Source organism: Nanorana parkeri, unplaced genomic scaffold (assembly GCF_000935625.1).
Source record: "Nanorana parkeri isolate BGI_ZX_2015 unplaced genomic scaffold, ASM93562v1 scaffold225, whole genome shotgun sequence".
In the NCBI taxonomy this organism is placed as follows: domain Eukaryota; kingdom Metazoa; phylum Chordata; class Amphibia; order Anura; family Dicroglossidae; genus Nanorana; species Nanorana parkeri.
Window position 1 is genome coordinate 787,154 of NW_017306493.1, and position 19,436 is coordinate 806,589.

The 19,436-nt window shown below is 44.1% G+C and overlaps 1 protein-coding gene across 2 annotated transcripts in view; it reads left to right on the forward strand.

The window, feature by feature from the left end:
* Positions 1-10,651: 10,651 nt before the first annotated feature.
* Positions 10,652-19,436, forward strand: part of CUNH14orf93 (chromosome unknown C14orf93 homolog) — a 33,793-nt gene continuing 25,008 nt past the window's right edge. Inside the window, exon 1 of one of the 2 annotated variants that reach the window (XM_018556112.1) lies at positions 10,652-10,715. The gene's annotated coding sequence lies outside the window, so the exon portion shown is untranslated. Of the gene's footprint in view, positions 10,716-10,765; positions 10,819-19,436 lie in introns of those variants that run through there. The other variant, XM_018556113.1, reaches the window with a different exon arrangement.

Sequence of the window (19,436 nt, forward strand, 5' to 3'; positions counted from 1 at the left end):
CCAATGGGTAGCTCCAGCAGGGCAGCCAAGGATTAAGAAGAAAAAAAGATTTTGGCTATGTGCCACATAGGGATGGTGCCCCTAGCCTGAGCATCAAAAGAAATGCATTTGTTTTAGATTATTTACATTTCTGAAGCCACACAAACAGCAATTGTAACAGGTGGGGGGGAGGGGAGGCTGACATAAGCAGAAAAATATAAAGATAGATTGGAAAGCTTGGTCTAGTTTACAAACCAAGAATTCTCTTGCTTTTTGACCAGGAGCAATCTATAATGTGTAGTATTTTTTTATAGACTTGCTGATTGGCTATGTTGCCTTGTTCATAATGTAAGATAAGCTGTAGTGGCATGCAGAAGCAACACAGACAGTGCAGTGGCATTGCAGTGGGGCCTCATCATCAGGTATGGATCTGTTAGCTGCCTATTTAGCAAAAGCTTTCAATAGCTGAATTACAGAGTATTTAACAGAAAAGATCTAAAACCATGGCTACTCAGAAGTGGTGATAGAAATATAGAAGCTTCCATCGTTGGCAAGATCCAGGCCTGTCATTACAATTCTGGCTTTATAAACTAGTGAAGCAAATATGTAAAGACAGGATCAAGATGGCAGCTCCAAAGTTTGCACCCTTAACAGTTGACACGTTAACAGTGACAGCTGCCATATTTCCATTTAGTGGACTGTTATTTATTCCTAGGTAAATATAAAAGGGTAGCATGGCACAGCCCAAAGGTATAAACACAAGAATAAACAAGATAGGCACAAAGCACCATTAACAATTAAGGATTACAGTGCAGATAGGATGCCGCAACAGCTGAGAGCTGCAAATACGTTTGAAGGTGTGAAAGAGTGGCACTTACCTCAGGTGTAGTCCATGTCATAGGTCAAGAGCCTTACTACCATGGTTATTGACCACATTTCTGTGAGTAAAATGGGGTCCATAGAAGTAGCTTGATAGAGGACCAAACCTTAAGGAGTATTATTTAGAATGCTAGAAAGCTTTTTATTTATCATAAAGTGTGACATGCTGTCCAGGCCAAAGCTATAGTTTGTTTTGCTGCAACCAGGGTGAAAGTTATCAGTTTCCATTGGTGTTTATGTAGACACTTGATTTGGTCAGGTAAAAGGGCAATCCATGGGCTGTGCTGTATCCATATATTAAGTAAGGTATGCAAAAGCCAAAACACCTTGAACCAGAAGGTAGTAACAAAGGGTCCACCAGATGTGTTTAATATCACCAACCTTATTGCATCCCCCTAAGCACTTGTTAGATGTTTAAGGATGTAGGTGAGCCACCCTGGATGGGACCAGAAACCAGTGGGTAAGAAGCTGTTTCCTGAGAAATGATAATAAAAGAACCTTTAGATACGTTGTCATACTATAGACCAGTCTTCATCAGTTTTAGTGGCTGGAAAGTCCAGTATACACTTATTAACATATGTGGTAGTAGTGGACTGTGGGAAGGGAAAAGGCATTAAGATGGGCATATAAGTATGAAATCAACCTTTGTGTGCATAGGTGGTCCAAGCAAATACGTTCAAATTGAGTGAGAATGTTCTTAGAAAGGGATCTGTAAGTAAGTTTTTTTTATACCTATAAGTTTTTTTATACCTCTTTTTCCTGAACTAAAACTTGCTTAGAGCAAGTGCAGCTAGAGACTAGTAGGGAATGAACTAATGGATGTTACTAAGAATACTTAGTAATTATGGTGCATTGCTCAAAATAGCAGTGTCATATTCAGCAACCTGTAGGCAAAGTGACTATAACAAATACTCTTCCAGTTGACACTGTTACCCAGTTGGCTAGTATGGATCAACCTTCTTCTACATGTTGCAGCATGGTCAGAAAGTGCAGCAGTTCCTGCTTATTTCTTCGTGTTTACTGTAGCTGCTCTCCACAACTCACACTGCACATATTTATTCTATTTTACTTGACAGCCTCTTTGAGAAAGTAAGTGTCTGATTTACTATAATTTTCAAGAGATCTTGGAAATAACTAAGTGGCAACGTGATCAGCATCTCTTGACCAACAGTGAATTTACTTCTATGTGTATTTCCGTGTCTACTAGTATATACATTGAGATTTAGGTGTATAAGCACACAAACATTGGTGTGTGTGCTTGTGTGCTCTTGCAGCACTTTTAAATTAGGACAGATTGCAAGCTAACATGCTCTATAATTCCCACGTAGACAGCCTTATCTTCAAAAACATACTGCCCTTTGTGTGCAGAATGATGTAGCAGACTTTTTTCAGCAATCCCCTGTAAAAATTGGCCTAAAAGAGCGAGCATTGCTGGAATTTGGGGTTTGTGAAAATGTACTACATTTACCATTTAATAGGCACCATATTTAAAAAAGAGTGCACACAATGGCAAACATGTCCTTTAAGGAAATGGTTTCATGACTTCCATCTGTAGAATTGTATAACCCCCTTCAGTGCCTGTTGTAGAGGCTGCCATGTACGGATCCATATTTCTGCATCCACAAAAGATTAAATGTTTATATGTACAGTTTAATAGCATATTTGATACAGTATATCAGTGCTGCCATCCCATTTTTCCTCATCATTGTATTGGCTTTCATCCCATCTCTGTTTGCCTGGAGGTGACTCATAGACTTTGATCTTACTCTTTTAGTAGGCCAAAAGCATCTGATACTAGGCAGCTAAAGCCGCCAGCACATATGTTTTGGATGTGCTTTAGAAGAGATAAGGTGTTGAATCTGCAACAGCAGCCGGCACAAGCAAACCGAATTTCCTGTACTGCCGCAGCAGTGCAAACCTTGAGGTTGTCAAGATTTTTATGCCTATCTGTGGCAACTGTCAACTGTGGCATCAGAAAGAAGATTGGAGGCTTCATCAGTAAGCTTTAGCATCTTTCATGTCTATCTTTTTCTCTTCTTTCTGTTCTTTGTGTCCACATGCAAAGTGCTCTCAGCCTAGCTTTGAGAATTCTCACAAGTCAGAAATGAGGTGCAGATAAGCCAGCAGTCCAAAGAGCATTGGAATTAATCCTCATCAGATGACTGAATCTCTTTAAAATCCATGAGGTATTATAGCTTTGTGGCCTATGGTCTTTAGTAGACAACAACTAATAAACATTAAATGGGATGTGTTTAGGGCTACAGGCTATAACAGATTCTATTTAGAGTCTGGATATCCCAATGATATCATTCACAAAATGATCAAGTACTTTGACCCATGAATAGCCAAATCCCCTGAAAATCATCATATTGTCATATCGTCCAAGTTGAGTCAGTTGTTTCAGCCTGCATATGCATGCACTCCAACCACTAGGATCCAAATATATAGAATGCTGTTATATTTGTATGGATAAGCTACAATTCTAGTTTTCACCAGCAGTTTAAAAATAAATAATGTGTTTTTACATTCTAGCAGTAAACAATTGAAAGTCTTTTCTTACTTCCTTCTTTTCTAGTGCAGCTTTTCTTGTTCCCCAGACAGGGTGGTGCAGAGCTGCATCATCCAATTATTAGGCCTGAGGGGTGTGTTGTAGGTGTGCTGGAGTGGTTTATAATGCTCGGAGGACACAACCTTAATGCCAATCACCCTGGGTACATCTATATTTACATATAACATGGTTTCACCCTCCAAAACCGGCAAATTATTTAGCAGAATTAAATGATGATTTGTTAGATACCAAAAATGACAGGTCTATTGTGTGTCTTTCTTCAGGGAGGTCTAATGTGTCTTATTAGCCTTCTGGACCTGTAATATGGATGTGTTTAGTGTCTGGCTGAGCGGTATGTCCTTCTGCATTAACACACTCACTTTTTAGGTAACTTCATTACAGTGAGACTTTTGGGAAATGCATAAAACTTAACTCTGTGTGGTTCAAATGTGGGTCAGTATAGGTCACTACTCAAGCCTTACAGGTGTGTATTCTTTAAACTGCACTCCAGGCCATTTTTAATCGACCATTTATGCCAGAAGTCCCTTGAAGACCTTCACTACTTGAGATTAATGATACCTCTGCATTCCTTGTAACTGGACTATTTTTTGTCCAGGAGATTTTTTTCTGACTTGTTTCCGACTTTAGAATTTTCGGGCATATGAGGGTAACATTGTGTTTAGCCTCCCTTCCCCACACAGTTTGGGGGTCATCAGATCTCGCTATCGTAACAGAAGCATCCATGCTTCACATGTTCAGGAGAGATGGCATTTTTTTGCATGCAAAAAAAAGTAATATAAAATTAAATTTTACCAATCACTTTAAGAAAATACAAAAATCTCCATGCTCTATAAATTGATATTATTAAAAATAATATATGATGAAAGCTTTTTGCATTTACAAGATGATCATTGCCTCCATCATTATTCATTCCTATAAATCTGATTGCCCTATAACATGAAAAACTTTACCACAACATGCCTGGTAACATTGAATACAGAGGAGCTGAGATGGACCACTAACTGTAGGAAAAGCCTTCAAAGCCCAATTATAACTTTGTTTTAAGGATTTATTGCATGTATTATACCAAATTATTTTTTTTGGTTTGATACTGGCAATAACTCCCTTTTTTCTGCATTTTATTCACTGTTATATTTAATTAGCTATCTTCTCTTACTTTTTGTGCTTTTCACTCCTTCAAAAATGTTAGCTGGCTGGTTTGAAACAAAACGACGCAAGTTCATACAAAAAAAATCTTGTCGGAACATTCAATAATGCCATCAGAGACCTGACGAATGTGGTTTCTAATTTTGTTTGATTTTCATATTTGATCATTTTTTCAGCAATATATAAATTATACCAAGATCTTGGTACCATTTTTTACAGCTGGAGATGTCTGTTAGCCCCTATGTGATAGCAATTAAGTTAAATGTAAAAAAAAAAAGTTTAAAAAATTGAAGTCACATAAATAAATAAAAAAACAATTTTAAGTCACACACACACACACGTCAGTTGCACCTATGTGCGAAAACTGCAATTGCGCCACACACATATTATCACTCACTGTTGACTCTAAATTGATGAGCGGAAACGGCTTTTAAAGCATCGCCTATAGGCAGTTTTGGGTACTGTAGTTTTTTGCCATTTCATTGACGCATGCTATTTTAAGGCTTGACATGTTGGTGTCAATTTACCCAACACGACCCCATCTTTTATATCTTACAAAACAATGGGTATTATATTCTGTTTCTGTGCACTAAAATTCATTTTCTAGCTAAAAATTCAGCATTTATCACGTGTGCAAAAATTAAGAAATTGCTCCGTACAGGAAGTGGTTAACTATTAAAAAATCAAACAACATTTTCGAAAACTATTTTTTTAAATGAAATTCTACTATTGTATAGCCAGCTTTAGATGAGTTTGGCAGTGCGGGCACAGGAACAGGTAGCGACAGGCGTTTTTCTGCTTGCAACACTCAGGTGTAAACATGGACCATAGAAATGAATGGGATTCCTTGTCATGAGCGTTTTCCACACATTTAGCTTTGAGCGACAAAACGCCTAGAATGGGGACCACTTGTTTGCTTTGCAAGGAGTTGCTGTCTAGATCTTTTAAAACAGAGTTGCCTTAAAGTGACATTAAAGGCAAAAACATTTTTCCCTCCCCCAATGTCAAAGCCAGCACTTACCTTAAATGATGTTTCCTAATCCGATCTTCTTCTTTCCTGATGTTTTCATCTGTCCCTCCAGCGGTGCGGTGGCTCTCCGATCCAGCGCTGACTCCTCTGTCCTTGCAGGCACTTTCGATCCAGCAGTGTCTGCATGCGGGTGCACGCGTCCATAGACTTACCTTGTGTCTCTGCTCGTCTCCTGGCCGAGAATCCGAACTGCGCATGCGCCTGCCCCAAGATGCTTTGCGGCCGCCCGAACAGTTTTCGGATTCTCGGACGGGACCGCGCAGCGAAGACGGGGTAGGTATAAACCGCTGTTAAAGCGGGTTTTTTTTTTCTACTTTTTGCATAAATCTACTGCCTGCTAGCAGTTATGGTTATGGGGCTCTTTTAACTTTTGTAACAATACCCAAAAGACCACGATATATGCTAAAACTGAATATCACTTGGACATGGACCACTTTTGTTCTGAATTTTGAATGACCTGCAGCTCCTTTAATATTTTGTTGGATCAGCTTTAGCTATTATAGCACACATTTGGCATGGCGTTGTTTTGATAAGCTTATGCAATGTCACAACATTTATTTCTGTCCAGAGCTGCCTTCATTTTTTACCAAGATCTTGTAATGATGATGGGAGAGTCGGACTACAGCGTAAGGTCTCAATGGGGTTAAGGTCTGGACTGTGGTGGACCAATCCATGTGTGAAAATGATGCCTCATGCTCCCTGAACCATTCTTTCACAATTTGAGCCCAATGAATACTGGCATTGTCATCTTGGAATATGCTCGAGCCATCAGGGAAGAAAAAATCCATTGATGGAAAAACCTGGTTATTCAGTATATTCAGGTAGGCGGCTGACCTCATTGTTTGGTGACATAACGTTGCTGAACCTAGTCTAATTATCCAATGGAAGGCTCTGACCTATTTGCTAAATCCAGGCGGTGACTATATTTGGCCAGGCAGTGTATATTCAGAGGTTGACCATAATACTGCAGGCAGGTTGCTACACTCCTAAAGAACTGATCCTTAATATGGTAATGTCACCAGGCATTGCTGTGTTATCTTGGGGAGTAGGGGGGGAGACCTGTGGGTCACAAGCACTTTTGATCCAGAGGTACAGACAGAGAGCTAGTGTAAAAAAACGAGTCAGGACTCAGAGACAACAAAATAATGTGCAGCTGAATTGCAAAACGGCAGCCTGCTTTCTTAAAAACATAATATTAAACAGCACGAGTCTTACATAGTGATTTAAATCTCAGCCCCCAGGCATTATTTAATATCAGGCCAAGATAAATTATCCAGTCGAATAAGCACTACAAACGGCAACTCTCAGAACTGAACCTAATAAATATAAGCTCACAAAAATGTGGAAATTAACTTTTAATATAAGTAGAGAGCACTAGCTTGCTGACCTTGGTCCTCCAGGGTTTTTTTCAAGGAAGGAGACATAATTGGTTGGAAATAAAACAAGGAAGAGTTCTTCTGAACAACATTCTGTTATCTAAACACACTGAACAAGCAGATGACTTTACTAGGGATACACCGATACTGATACTAGTATCGGTGCCGATACCAAATATTTGGGGGAGTACTCTTACTCGCCCCAATGCTCCTGATACTTATGCCAATACTGGAACTTCCGGTATCAGGAAGCCAGGTGACAAGTCATTACACGTTGTCTGGCTTCTTGATTGGCCGGGAAGCTGGCTCCAGGCTCCCTTGTCACCAGGGAGCCTGGAGCTGGTTTCCCGGGCCAATCAGGAAGCCGGGGGCGGGTAATGAATCGCCCCCCGGCTTCATGATTGGCCGGGAAGCCGGCTCCATGCTCCCTCGTCACCAGGGAGCTGGCTTCCCGGCCAATCAGGAAGCCAGGGGTGGGTAATGACTTGCCCCCCGGCTTCTTGATTGGCCGTGAACCAGGATTTTCACAAATCTTTTTAGCGTATACCACCTCAGTACAGTGGTATACGGTGATAACTGACATCACAGGCATTGGCCAAGACTGCCCAGAACAGCACAATGCATCTTGTTTGAATGGGTCTACGGCTGCAGTTAATGATTTTATTGATAATCAACTTATTTGGCTGATTTTTTTTTTCTTCAATTAGTCAGATTAAAAAACAAATGAAATACCACCTTCAATCTAAAATAAAATACACAAATAGAGTGTTACAAACAATGTTCACTTCAGAATAAAGCTGTATGCACAATTTTTTGCAATCCCACCGCACTGGAACGCACAGCAGAAGGACAGGAGGCACGTTTGGGGTGCCATTGAAATTAATGGCACCGCAACGCACCTGCCACAGCAGAATTTGTCAGGCCGAAACCGAAAATTACTTTTTTTTAAATAATCGTATGTATTAAATTAGATATTTTAATTCGTTTCATGGATTTAAAATAATCTGAATTGAAAAACTCCATGCCAATATAATAAAATAACTAAACTTTTATTTAAAATAACAGTGAAAGCCGCTGCTCGTTTAATACAACTGATCTATTCAGATCACTTGTATTAAAACCGAGCGGCAGCGGCTCCCCCCACCGCGGTTTTCTGGTCCCCCGCTCCTCTGGGGGACCCGTAACCCCGGGATAGCAGCTCACCATAGAGCCCCTAGAGAAGACGAAGAACATCCGTTCTTCGTCTGCTCTGTGTGATCACTGAGACCGTGGCGCTGTAATCACAGCGCCACCTGTCTCAGCAGTCACTTACTGCAGCTTCTGTCACAGAAACTGTGACAGAAACTGCCTGCGTCCTCATTCAAGTCAGCTCCTCTGCTGATTGACAGCAGCCAGTGGGCAGGTACAATAGCCAGCCTGCTATTGCAGTTTGAAATAGCCAATAGCAGGCTGGCTATTGCTCTCGACCACTGCGGATTGAAGTCTTGAAGTCTTGCAGACGGCTTGAAGTCTTGCAGACGGCTTTCCGCTACCAGCAGTTGAATCGAACATGGAGCAGCAGCGTTGACTGACAGCCGTTCTCCTGGCTGCAGCGGTCTGTGTCCCCTCTGATCCCTGCTGCCTTTGCTGATACAGGCAGTGGAGGAGCGGGGATTGGAGGGGACACAGACCGCAGCATGCTCCCAGTGGGGAGGAGAGAGCTGCAGAGGGGCGTTGGTGGGATGGGGGGTTAGGGGGAGGTTTGGTGGAGCTCTCCTTACCTCTGAGCACCGGCTGCAGGTCTTTGTCTCCTCTGATCCCCACTGGGAGCAGTGGGGATCAGAGGGGACACAGAGCCAATGAAACACTGGCTCCCAGCGTTGAGGATAGAACTAGGGGATCCATGCCAACTAATCAATAATTAGTTGACAGCGATTCTCATTATTATTAGATTAGTTGGTTGCAGCCCTAAATGGGTCCTGATACTACAAACTGTGACAATGGTTACAACTTTATGAAGAATGCCTCCTGATCCTCACTTTCCCTGGAAGTGAACAATGTCCCAATTTATGTGAAGGAGGCAGGAGACCCAAAAAGTTCCCATGTATGCTCAAATGGTATGTTTGCTTTTGATAGCATTCAAGCAGCAGAGCCAGGGGGGTCCTGCAGTGCATTTTTTCCTGGGCCTCATCACCTATATTTAAACCCCTGCCTGCATTTCAAGTAGGGTTAGGGTTGCCACCTTTTTTTCTAGCGAAACCCAAACACTCTATCAATGCACAGAATTTTTTGGGGGAGAGTCACGGCATATTTATATGTAAATAGCGCCATATGTAAAATCACATTCGAGCCAGTAGCCCCTATCTTAATTTTGGTTGCCCCTGTCTGCCTAACATCTTGTGTCCGGGTTTCTGCTGCCATGAAACCCGGACACAGCATTCAAAACCCAGACTGTCCAGGTGAATCCTGGACAGGTGGCAATTCTAAGTAGGGTACACACGTAATGAATTTCACACAGTGGCGCCGCTGTATAAACAGTGTAGATAGAGGAATCCACCTTAGCCCAAACCTGTGCAAAACTGACCGAGACATCAATCAGTTGTGGCCAGGGCATTCCCCACCGCTACATGTCACAAAGGGGCAAGGATTGCAATTGATTGGGCTTGGTGGGCATCAGGTTCCCGCACATCACTATTCAGCAACCATTGCTATACCAAAACAGTGCCAGCATCTGAGTGGCTGCCATCACTGTGCAGATGATCATTTTCTACCCGCCGGCTCCTTCAGCAAAAGTCCAATGGAAAATCGATTTTTATCTAATCGGATGGTGCCAACAGGGCCGCCCACAGCTCAAATTTCAGTTCAGTGGGAAGAGAGTGCAATTTGAACTGTGGGCAGCCAGATGTGGTAACACTATTCTCTAATCCAGAGATCGCCAACCTTTCGGACCTCATGGATCACTAAATTCATCATTTTAAATCCCGCGGACCACTAATATAATTTTCTTTATTTCCTCATTTTAGACAGCCGCTGCTGGAGTCAGTGAGAGGCAGCCCAGGAGCCTCCGTGCCACTATATTGACGGCCCAGCCTGCATGGCATCAGAGGGGCCCAGGGACCGCCAAAATGTTCTCACGGACCACCGGTTGGCGAACCGCTGCTCTAATCTGCCAGACCTTAATACAATAATCCAGTGTTTGTGTAGCATTTACAATATTATAAACATATAATTGCATCACTATGGGGGACATTTACTAAAACTGGAGCAGCTGTGCATAGGAACCAATCAGCTTCTCTCTTAAGCTTCTTTATGTAAGCTCTAAAAAATGAAAGAGAGAAGCTAATTGGTTGCCATACACAGTTGCCCCAGTCTTAGTAAATTCCCCTCTGTAGGAGGAATATATCCAAGCTGGAGTTGTTGCCCACAGTAACCAATACGTTTCTCTCTTCTGTTTGTTCAGTAAATGTTTGAAAATGAAAGAGAGAAGTTGATTGGTTGCCCCAGTCTTAGTAGACCCCCCTAATGATGCATTTATTGAGGTATTTCTGTCCATGGTATAGTGTAAACCATTTGTACGTATGCAGTGTTGTCCTGATGGTGTGAACATGTCCCCTGAAGGGCCCCCTGTACACGCAGTGTGCCCCCACCTCCTTCCTCACTCATCACCATTCCTTAGCCAGAAGAGGCGTGTACAAGCTGTGCACTCGTCTGTGCACACTCAGCTCCAAGAATACAAAGGGGACACGCTGACCTTCACGTATCCTTTCCTAGAAGCCGTGAATTCCAGCTTTTTTGGGGTGGGGGGACCTCTAAAGCTGCTCTCATTTGTACTAGTTGGACCTGTATTCGTGTGTTCGGAGGTATTTTGCCATTGCCTCTTTCTTGTGTGGTATATTCATGTAGTTGGGCGGCAGAGCCTGCCCCTGCTGGTACATTGTGTGCTGTATTGTGTGTGAATGGAGGTGGGGAAGGCTCAAGTGCCGCTCATGGTCATAGGGGAGAGCTGTGCATGGCAGGGTGTACAGGTGCCGCAGTGTAACTTTCTACGAGGACGTTTTCAGACACTGCCTGGCTTGCGTGCACCAATGTGGCTGAGGGGAGGGAATGGTTAATGGCGCGTTTTACGAGCTGTGCTGGAACTACAACCGCTGGGACATGTAGTCCCTTTACGAGCACTGAGCTGTAGGTGGGCTGATGCGCTCCCGTCTACTGTTCATCTCCTTTCGCTCAGTTGCTAGTAGTCCCGCGAGCTCAGGCGCTAAGCCAGTACAGCGTTAGCCAGTTTCTGCTGGCTTTCCAGCATTACTGGCAGCATAGGGGTTAATACATAGCCGGGACCAGAAGCAACATCGCGTTCGACGTAACCTAGACGCCGGCGTGTGATTGGTCGCTGTTGAGCCGTACTTGTTATTGACAGCGAATCGCAAAATGTTTACGTGAGGCCAATCAGAGGCGCCGATGTATTTATCTCTGAGCATGATGTACACGGCTTGCTGTGCGTCGCGTACACCCAGGAGATCACGTGGCGTGGTGGTTAGCGTGTACTGGTCACGCCTCCTGCCATGATGTTTAGGTGTGCGGGAGATTTTGATAGCAAAGCTTGTGTGTTAGCGCACGCATGTGGAACGGAATTGTCATACTGAACAAAAATGAATAGGAATTACATGTTGAAGTGAAAAGTGTGTCCAGAAGGTCCGCATTTTCTAAAGTACCTGACCGTATAATAACTTGTGTGTCTGCCACTCTGTCAGACAGCTTGTAAGCAAAGGCATAATATATTTTCAGTGAGCATGTATTTTGAATTATTCTCACAGGGTGTGCTGTACGGTTCATGCACACAGGCTTGGGGCCCTACTAACTAAAATTCAGGTGTATTTTCTAGGAATGCACTGATACAAGTATCTGTGCCAATGCCGAGTGTTTGGGCGAGTACTCATACTCGCCCAAATTCTCTGATGCCTAGCCCGATAATTGAGCTGTGAGTCATTACATGCTGCCTGGCTTCCTGGTTAGCGGGAAGCCAGCTCCCTGTCACTTGTGACGAGGGAGCATGGAGCCGGCTTCCCCACCAATCAGGAAGCCAGGCAGCATGTAATGACTCACTGCCCAGCATCCTAATTGGTCAGGAAAGTGGATGGCGAGTTTTTACACACCCTCCGGCTTCCTGATTGGCCAAAAAAGCCGGCTCCATGCTTGTCACCTGGTTACGAGGAAGCATGGAGACGGCTTCTCTGCTATTCGGGAAGCCAGGTGGCGAATCTGCATGCCGCCCGGCTAATCAGGAAGCCAGGTGGCAGGTCATTACACACCACCTGGCTTCCTTAATGGGACTTTCGGTATCGGCGAGTACAGAAAAAAATATATCGGTACTCTATACCGGAAAACCGGTATTGGTGCATGCCTAGTATTTTCCTATACGTGATCCACAGGTGCTGTGTACTGCTGTCCAGAAATCTTTAGCTGTAGGTTGGTGTACGTAAACAAGCTCATGCATGACAATGTACAAACCTGGACGCAGACAGTCTGCACCCAGGGGCCTAAATCTTTACGCATGTGCTTGTGTGCCGGGCCAATACCCGCCATTGATCTCTGGGTGGCAGTATGCAGTACCTGTGGCTCCCAAGTGGCAATGTACAGCCCGAGGCACACGTGTGCATGAGCTGCCCTCCAGCTGTGGTGAAACTACAAACCCCATGTCTCTGGAGTCACTTTGCCTGCAGCTGTCAGAATTTTGCATTGTCTCATGAGATTTGTAGTTCCACAAAAGCTGGAGGACTGGAGTTTGCCCACCTTTGCTTAGAGTCTTTTATTATGTGGCTATTGCATAATCTTTCCCCCTAACGTCATCCAGGACAGCATCTTGAGATATGGAGGCTCCTCCCGAGCCCACAGGAAACACGTCACCACTAGCCTTTAAAAGGCCCGCCTTCTAACCAGCTCCTCAATCTATGTGTTTCCTCAGGAAACCTGAGGATCTGCGTCACAGGAACGCTGGGGAAGAGCCTCCATATGCCAAGTTTGCCAGGGGGGTTTTCTTCCCAAAAATTTTTTAATGTAGGTAACAAGCTTACCTAGGGCCTCCAGCTAGTCCCTCCAGCAAGACAGGGGGGTACGCTGGTTCTTCTTCCTCCTTCGGTGCCCGGCGAGGGCAGGACCGGGATGGCGTCACTCCTTGGCTGAGTTGTGGGGAGAGGGTGACCGCCGGTCAGAGGGGCTCGTCTTGTCTCAGCGGCTCCGGGAAGTTCTCCACGGCTGGACCGGGTGGCCGCGTACGTCACTTTCGGCGCGAGTGACGTCATTTCCGGGCGCCGAGGCTTTTCTGCATTCCAAGCCTCGTTTTCGGTGCAGAAGAAAGGGGAGGGCCTTGGCTGGTGATATTCAGCTCACTTCTCAGTAGTGACTGAGAAAGCGCTGGTGGTTTGATTGCTCACTTTGGTTCCTCTGACATTTTCCTTTCTCCACCTGGGGTTCCTTGGGGCAGCACCTTTTTGGTGTTGAGGAGCACTTCTATTTCTGATTATTGTGTTGCAGTAATTGCATTGTATTGCAGGCTAAAACTTCAGATAAGACCAAGGTTGCAATTAAAAAGAAGTGTGCGGTTTGTGCTTGCAAACTAAGTTCTAATTATGCAAGGTCCTTATGTCGGAAACTGTATTGACGACCTCTTTAAGGAGGAGTCCTCATCAGCCTGTAATAATCTTTTACCACAGTTAAAGAGGAGCTGGCTTCTACCTTTTCAATCCTTCAGATCAGTTCATATGCACTTCAAATCCCCTAAAAATGTATTTTCTAAAAGCAGAGGGCCTTTAAAAAAAAATGATGGTAGTTAAAATGATTTCTGTTGCAACTGTTTATCAAATTTGTTAATGAAATGAGTTCATTCAGTTTTTATGTTGCACAATATTTGCACCCCATTTCTGCCTGAAAGAAGTGAGGTGTCTGTAAATCACTTCTATGTGAAAGCCCAAAGCTGGCTGATTAAAAAAAAAAGCAAACAGACTTGATATTGCAGCCATGCGTTTGTTTACATCCAGTCACTGCTGCACTGTAATATATCAGGGCTAAATGCGTGCCCTTAGCAGTTTTGTTAATGTATACGTGATGAAACCTGTGGATATCTTCTGTTTTAGGAAGGCTCCACTTTGCTGCGCTCTGGCTCCGTGCTGAGCTTTTTGGTTCATTTTGAGCCGCTTCATTATAACCTGTTGGGTTATACATTGTTGTTATTGTATCAAATATTACCGTGTTTCCCCTGAAAATAAGACACTGTCTCATTTTCTTTTTTGCACATAAAAAGACACTAGGTCTTATTTTCCGGGGATGTCTTACCTGGCTGGGGGAGGACTGGACGTCCCAGAAGGCGGCGTGCTGTTGCCGGTCCCGGTGTGATCTTAAAGTGAAGATGCAGTTGCACTTGTATACCTCCACCCACCTTTTATTCTTGTACTCGCCTGTCCCCAATCCAGCAAGATATTGCTGACTGTCATGGACAGGGGTTTGTATCCACATGGAGAGTATCGCACCTGAGGTTTGGAAACACAGGGCCCGTGGCGGGGCACAGTGCCCACTAGAGTCGTCGGATGACACAGGAGTTGCAGGGAACACACTGGTCGCTGGAGACTCAGAAATACATGGGTCACTGGAGTGCACAGAGATAAGAGCCTGTGGACACACTGGGGTAAAAGAAGTGCATAGGGGTAACAGAGTCTCTTGAGGCATCGGAGTGCAAGGGTTGCTGGAGACACAGGGGTTACAGGAGTGCACAGAGGTAACAGAGTCTCTAGAGTTAAAAGAGTGGAGGGGTTATTGGAGACACCGGGGCTACAGGAGTGAACAGGAGACTTGAGTAAGCAAGAACAAATGTATACGCTGGTCGTACAGGGGTGCACCTAGCCCTTTAAGACTGTTAGTGCACTGAATGGCTGTGGCATCAGCACTCTTGGAGGAATCTGGCGACCTGGTGTTGATTCGGGGACGAGGTGAGTGTGACAGTGGATAGATTGCAGTTGCTTTTCAAAATGCTTCTGGTCCATGCATTCTCTCTGTTCTCCCTATCACCATGGAGCGTCTTTGTATCACTACAATAAAAGGCCACCTAAACGCCTACAGAAAGATATTTAGCTGTGTTTGTGTGTCTCAGGTAACGTGGCAATAAGTCTGACTATTTTGCCTTTCTGAATAATTTTTTTAGGACATAAGATTTTTTATAAAATATGTTACTTTTTTTTTTACTGTAATTGTATCTGATAAGTACAGTATTAAACAGAAGCACAGTACATCAACAGGCTGCAGTGCCAACCTTCCAGTAAGAGAAAGTTCTTCTCAGAGCCAGAGAACACTGGGCAAGTTGTGATCTCTCTCTACCCGTAACACAGACAAAGCAGTGTTGGAAGCTGGGAGACTTCTTCATACTAACTGCATAACATAAATATTTTTTTAGGAGTAGCTTAAGACAGTATTTTCAAGTGAAACTCGGCTTTTAGCATCTCATTTCCCTTGGCAATTTGTAGATTGGAAGAAAAAGAAGAATTGTATATTCGCCTAGTTAAAATGAGACACGGCCTTATCCATAGTGGGAACAGACGACTGCTAAATAAATCTGCATCCAATGGATAGAAGCCGAGAAAGCCTTGGTGTGAGTCCAGAGACTTCCACCCCAGTAGCTTCTTCTTGGAACGGATTCTCTCCTTCCTGCAGTTGGGTCTTGATCAATATGTAGCTTTTAGCAGCATCAAGGGTCAAGTCTCCCCACTTTCCATTCTGTTTCAGAAACCATTGCCTTTACTCTGTCAGATTAAGACCTTTGTGAAGGGGGCTCCCATGTAGTTCCCCCAGTCCAATCACCGTGACTCCATAGGATCTGAATCTGGTTCTCCCAACGCTTCAGACACAGCCATTTGAACCCATTAGAACATTGTTCTCCTGTCCCTTTGTCTCGGTCTGTGTAAGTCTATCCTCAGTCACTACTTCTTTCAGAAAGACTGATTCCCTTTTTGTCATTCCGGATGGTCGCAGGAAGGATGCCCGGCTTCTCTTTCTGCCATCTCTAGGTGGCTCAGGCAGATCATCATTCACACTTATGGTCTCAAGGATCGGGTTCCCCCTTTCCTGTTTAGGCTCTCCCTAACAAAGTTGTAAGCATCTTTTGTGCTTTTCAGCATCAGGCTCCTGTTTCCCAGATTTACAAAGCTACAACCTTGTCTTCTGTTTATACTTTCTCTGAGTCCTACCAGGTGGATGTTTCTGCCTCATCTGATGCCAACTTTGGATGTACCGTGTTTCCCCGTAAATAAGACACTGTCTTATATTTTTTTGGGCTCAAAAAAACACACTAGGTCTTATTTTCGGGTAGGTCTTATTTTTTTTAATGTACAACAATCCACACTTATTCATGTACAACAGTCTACATGTATTCATGTACAAAAATATGGTGATCAGGGCAACCAGGGGTGCCGTACCTTTCCAAGAGCAATTTGCTAACCAAATTGCTGGCCATAATGAGGGAAGTGCGCTTTCACTATTGATTCCTCACAGGCGGAGTGCATTTGGTATCACTTCGCCTGTGATTGGAGCTGGCGCTATAGAGGAGGCATCAGCTTATGCGGCTCTGCTCCCTCCAGTGCCGCCTCACCTCCTCTAGAGCTAACTTCGTTGGCACCGCTGATTCTCTCCTGCCTCTCCCGCGGCTCTTCAAGTTCCCCCTTATGCCACCACCGGCCCTGGGAATGGTCACAACTAGGTCTTATTTTCAGGGTAGGTCTTATATTTTAGCAATTCCCAAAAATAGTACTAGGTCTTATTTTCGAGGTAGGTCTTATTTTCGAGGAAACAGAGTAATATCCTTCAGGCAGCTCTTTGAGTTGTAGGCAGTCCTCAATTGTTGCATTGGGCCTGTTAGTGATTGTTTTCTGTTGACCTCAGTTAGACTGCTTTTGCATGTCCTTAAGGTTTAGTGTATGCCTTAATGCACGAGAAAGAAAATAAAAAATATAATTTTTGTACTTCCCATAAAATCAAAATCCTTTTCATGGAGGTTATTCAGGGACACAGGTCCCACTCGTCTGTGTTTATTATCTTGCTCTCTACATGCTTTGCTGAAAAAGGAGGCATGCTGGTAGTAGGAGTTATACCCTGGGTTGACTTACAGTTTTTTTGTGTTTGCCAGTGTCCGATACTCCTGTACCTGGCAGTATAAGCCAAAGGTTAAATATTTCCTGTGTCCCTCAATAGACTCCAAGAAATGGATTTTATGGTGAGTACAAAAATCCTATTTTTAGAAGGGCCAGCAATGTCAGCCATTATATTTCTATCCTGACAGGTTTACCTTTAGGTTAGTTTCAGTGCATCCAAGTGATATTTCCATTTTAGGTACATGCTAAACCACCTGGCTTTTTTACCCTCTTGGGGACTGTATTAGGTGAGATCTGAGTTCCTGGGTCATCATACCAGCTGTAGCCATTATGAAGCATTCTCACTCTTCCTTCTAGATTGTTTACATTCTGTGAGTGGAAGACAAAAGAATAAAAATGATGAATAAGCGCACAACTGGTTAGTGGTCCCTATGAGCTGAGGTGTTCGGTGTGCGAGCTCCTACTATCAGGGAGAGGAACCCTGCGAATCAATACATACATACAAACAAGCAAGTTGTAGGAGTGCTACTAACCTGGGAATGCTGATGTTTAGTGACGTGTGAAAAAACGGACAATAGGACTTAGTTAGAAGGCAGCTGGTGTGTCAGGAGGTATCCTGGTGTCTAAGTGTCAGAAACCAGGGGAGCAACCTAAATCCAAAGATGGATGGCTCCAGGTGTAGGTAGTGACAGGTTTAGTAGCAGTGTGAAGAAATTTCACAGCCCACGTACTTGGCTGGCCAGGCCGAGCCGCGGCGGCTTAGGAAGGGAGAAGAGCCGTGGACGGCTATGCTATACTGTGCTCTGAATGTTCGCAGGTGCCGTCTGGCTGGTATCACGGGGGTGCGACTGGTCAAATAGAGGACACGAAGTCTGAAGTGGTGGAGAGTTTTAGCAATGGTGAGGGCTCTCAGTGCCGTACCAGTTACGCGTTTCAAGGCACAGCCTCTTTCTCAAGCCACAAAACGGTGTGTTATTTCCTGGACAATTTATCTGAAACATGCAAAGGTGGGTGGGAACAGTCAGGAACTAAGGCTGGAAAATAATCTTCCTGTAGTATCCAAGACATATAAGAAGACAGAAGCTGAGTCAGCCCATTGGGCTCCATCTAAACCTAAATTCGATTTTTTTCGGGGTGGACTTTCAAAGCTGAACTCCAAGCTAAACAAATATTCTCTAAATACAAGTCTACCTTTTTAGTTGAATCATGGCTGTGCAGAAGTTTTGATTTATATCATTTGCAGTTATTAAGAAATATATTTAAGGGTCCATTCAGATTGTTGCAGTGTGTGAACAAATGAGTGTTATGTTGCATGTTAACCTCTTGCCTTCCGCCCGTTAAGAAAAAACGGACGGACGGCTGACTCCTATCTGCGGGTTGCCGTCGCCAGACGGCATTTTTTTCCTGCTCGCGCGCGCCCCCTAGCACGCGCGCACGGGCAGGAAAGACCCGCTTGTTACTACAGCCGTTAACGGCTGTTTCACATACAACCAATCAGCGGCTCTATAGCCGCCGATCGGTTGTATGGCGTGAATTTCGGAGGCCCCCCCCATGCGCGCGATCGCGGGTGCCGCCATCTCCCCCCTCCTGACCCCTCACCTTTAATCCCGGGATCCGCTGCCCCATTTAATCCCGGGACCGGCTCGGGAGGGCGTCAGGAGGAGGAGGGAGGGAGATCAGCTCCTTGCTGTTCTCCCTCCGTAGTGTGAATGCAGAAGTGATGTGTATTACATCACTTCCGCATTCACCTGTCAGTCATCTGGCTCCTATGCCAGATAGAAGAAGCTGATGAAGCAAATCTGTGCTTCATCAGCTTCTTTTGGGGTCTCCAGGTGACATTAGGGGTCTAGAGACCCCTAATGTCTCCATAAAGAGGACCTGTCAGTGTACCTGTGCTATTATATAGGGGGATTATTAAAAAAAAAATATATATAAATAAAAAAAGTTTAAAAAAATAAAAGTCACAAACAAAAAAAGTTTAAAAAAATAACAGGTCACAAATAAAAAAAAGTAAACCCCCCCCACAATGTTTAAGTCCCCCCACCTTCGTTTACGCACATTTAAACGTAAATATGCGTCGCATGCGCCAGCACGCGAAAATGACAATTGCGCTACACATGTTACATATCGCCGCGAACGTCGCAGTGAGAGCAATCATTTTAGGGCCATCAATCACTGATAACACTAAACTGATGAGCGGTAAAAGCTTTTAATGCGTCGCCTATGGCCAATTTTGGGTAATTTAGTTTTTTTGAGGTTTCGCGCGCGTGCGCAATTTTAAGTCTTGACATGTTTAGTGTCTCTTTACCCGACTAGACCCCGTCTTTTATATTTTACCAAAAAATTGG